Here is a 3,583-nt window from a genome sequence, read left to right on the forward strand (position 1 = left end):
CCAAAACAAATTTAGAGGTTAAATCTGAAAAAATGGTCAAAATGTTAGCCACAGATGCCAACAAAGATTAAAAGAAACAAGTTGAATTAGATTAAAAAATCATTGCTGTCGGAGAGACAAAAAATATGGGCAAAGCTAACGGCTTCTAAGCTTTTTTCAAGCTAAAAAAACAGACGTTTTGTTTTCGTTTTCGCGGCATCCTTTTCAGTTTAGTATTTTTGTCATTTAGCATGTTTCGTTGGACGGCTCTCCCGCGAGGCTTGCCACTTACCGCTCCCTACCCGACTGCATGTGCGGCTGCCAGGCTGTCGCTTACTGCTGTTGCATTTTATTTATGTTGCTTGCAGCTCAACTACTCGCCCGCCATTCTTGCAACTTACAATAGCAATTGCTGCAAGTGTTGCTGTCTCCTCTGCCTGCTATCTGCCCAAATTCCCATGTCTCCATAGTTGTCGTCTGTACAGTGGTCAGCATTACTCCGCTATCTGCCTTTTTGTCAACTGTTTTGACCTTTTCTTGTAGTTTAATTTTTTTCGGCGCATTCAAATGTCAACTGTGGCCAGTTCATAGATCATTGTATCTTATTGTTGTTTTTGGTTGTTGCTGCAGCTGCCACACCATAACGACTCTTTGCAACTATTGTTGCCTTTAGTGCGCGTCTCTGAACTACCAACTCCGAAACTGTAGTCGGAGCTGCGCCACAGTTTTGAGTTGCACACGCAGAGTTGCATGCTCGTATTTACTTTGGCTTTTGTTTATTTATTTTCTACTTTGTTTCATTCTCCACATTTTTAAATGCATGCAAACCATTTTCTTTTTATAACTCTTTTGTATATTGTATTCTTTGCAGATAAAACGACATTGCACAGTGGACTAATTGATATTCTTAACAGATGCAAATAAATACGATTCTTTGGAACATCATTTGCGATAAAGAGAGAGAGAGGCTAGATGTTTGATTGAAGCAGAACATACTAAAGCATGGAACTTAAGGAAAACGTTACTTCAAACTAACTATTGGATTGCTAAGAGATTCATTTTCTTTACTGACGTAGACACCGCTTACCCGATTATAGCCGAATCAACAACAGCGCGCCAGTCGTTTCTTCTTTTTCGCAAGCTGGCGCCAATTCGAGATTTCAAGCGAAACCTTCTTCACCTGATCCTTCCAACGGAGTCGAGGTCTTCCTCTTCATCTGCTTCCCCCGGCGGGTGCTGCGTCGAATATTTTCAGAGCTGGAGTGTTTTCGCCCAATCGGACGACATGACATAGCCAGCGTAGCTGCTGTCTTTTAATTCGCTGAACCATGTCAATCTCTATATCTCATATAGCTCATCGTTCCATCGATTGATGTATTTGCAGAACCTTTCGAAAACTCGTAACGTCAACTTATAAATGTTGTGAACTTTACCATTACCTGATCTTTAAAAGAACTAAGAGCTCGAACTTCGTTTACATATTACAATGTCTACTTATTTCCTTAATTCTACGCCATTCTTGTCATCCTATTTGCAATTGCGTAAAAGATTGCAAAGTATCATATCATACCAAAAGCACTAAGAACAAGCTGCAAAGTTGGTGGCGCTGGATGAGTTTTCTACAAGAACTTTAAGGCATAGCTCGATCAGCGGAACTTTCAACATCTACACCAATGGAACAAAAATGGCTGATAAAGTAAGCGCTGGGATCTATTCTGTGGAGCTATGTCGCAAGCAAGCCTTTAAGCTGCCGAAATACTGCAGTAAATCTTCACCGTCAGGAAAGCTACTGAAATAGCTAGTAACGCAGGAAAGACCTCGATAGCCAATCGGTAACTAAAGCAGTAATCTTACATCGCATTTTATCAGAGAACGACCTTAGCAGCAGGTAGGCAGTCGATACAGTGGCTGCCGGAAGACATTTGTATATATTCTGAGTGACTAAGGATTACCGAAAAATGAAATAGCTGATGAGGTTGCCAAAATTATCATCTATCTGGCTACTGAAACAGTACGTGAAGTACGTAAATCGCTAAAAACGATACATATTGAAATTTCTGAAAGGACACAGACGAATAAGGATGACATGGAATGCCTTAGGGATAAACAGGTTCGCCAAAGTCCATGTGTAAGAGCCTTGAAGCAAAATTCCCATGCATTTTATTCACACGATCTTGAATGGATTGCAGGACTGTTGTTAGAGTAATGACAGATTACAACTTAATGACACAACATGCGAAAAAATTAGAAAGAAAGTACAGGGAAGTAGGTTGGAAAACCTCCTCTGCTTATAATAATCCATATTAAAAACTTGTCTTAAGATATCTAAGATCCTGGCCGCCAGTCCAGAGTTGTGTGGAAACTCAACTGGTAGTAGCTTCGGTTACAAGGGCATACCAAAGACTTTAACCTGGTACGGTAAGGAGCAGTTAGAGTTAGGGGTAACTCCAATCTGCTCATTGGGTTTGGCCCTTTGTGGAGATTCGTGGTGACTGTGGTCCCAAATATGGAGTTGCATTGCAACGTGATGCCGTGCACATAGTACGGTAGAAGTTTTAGATGGGCCTCGAGCCCTACCAAGGTGGTTAGTGTGTTTATGCCACACTGCCAATTGGTACTGAAAATGTTTATCCAGTTTTCAGGGCGCTGATCACCGCATTGTATTGATCTGTTGTGCTTCTGAGCACCGTAGATTTAAGCTGTTCGACAGTAGGAACCTACGTAAAACACAGACTTCACAGCTGAACATTGTTCACTAGATTCACACGGAGGGTGACTAAATATTTTGTCAGACACTCTTTGACAAAGCTGAGCGGAGGAACTCGAAACGCTTTCTCCTTTATTGCTCCACATTTGCCGCACTAAGATTGAAATATCTCGGTCAAACGGTTGGTGAATTTATTGAAATGGCTGGGATAGATATTAGCCGCCTTAATAAATTTGTGATAAGATCAAAGCGCTTCGTTCTACCATGAGAATCTGGTGACCCGCTCTCAGAAGTTTTTAGGTAACGCAAAGGACGAAATGAGATCAATCGCTTTTGGATCATCCCAACGAACTAACCTAACCTAACTTACCCCTTAACAATGAGACTAAACATATTTGACAATAAAAGATATCTATTTACATCCAAAGTTTAGAATTTTTCATTTCTAAAAGTTTGACGGCGATTAATTACTTATTCAACCACCCATATACGCCAAAGTAACCTACTCGTATATAACTGATTCGGATAATATAAGAAGTTATCTTGCCAAATTTGCTTCTTAACTTAAAACACCTGATCTACTGTATGTCAGGGGCCGTAAAGCGCCAGCAAGAATAACTTGTAAAATAATAAAGTAGTTGAAAAGCAACAAAATGTGTAAGAATTTATGTGATTGTCAGCAACTGTTTACCATAACACACACTCGTAGCAACATACGCTCTTTCAAAAGCGCCGTTCCGTTTCCCATTGGACTTGCAGGCGCTCACACATAAGAGCATGAAACAAACGTGAACTGCATATAATATGTACATGTGTATGTATGTCACAGTACATTGCTGTAATGAAAACATTAAATGTCATATGAAGAGCTTCACTCGACGCTCAGCTCGTAATATT

This window comes from Bactrocera dorsalis, chromosome 1, assembly GCF_023373825.1.
Source record: "Bactrocera dorsalis isolate Fly_Bdor chromosome 1, ASM2337382v1, whole genome shotgun sequence".
Taxonomy (NCBI): Eukaryota; Metazoa; Arthropoda; class Insecta; order Diptera; family Tephritidae; genus Bactrocera; species Bactrocera dorsalis.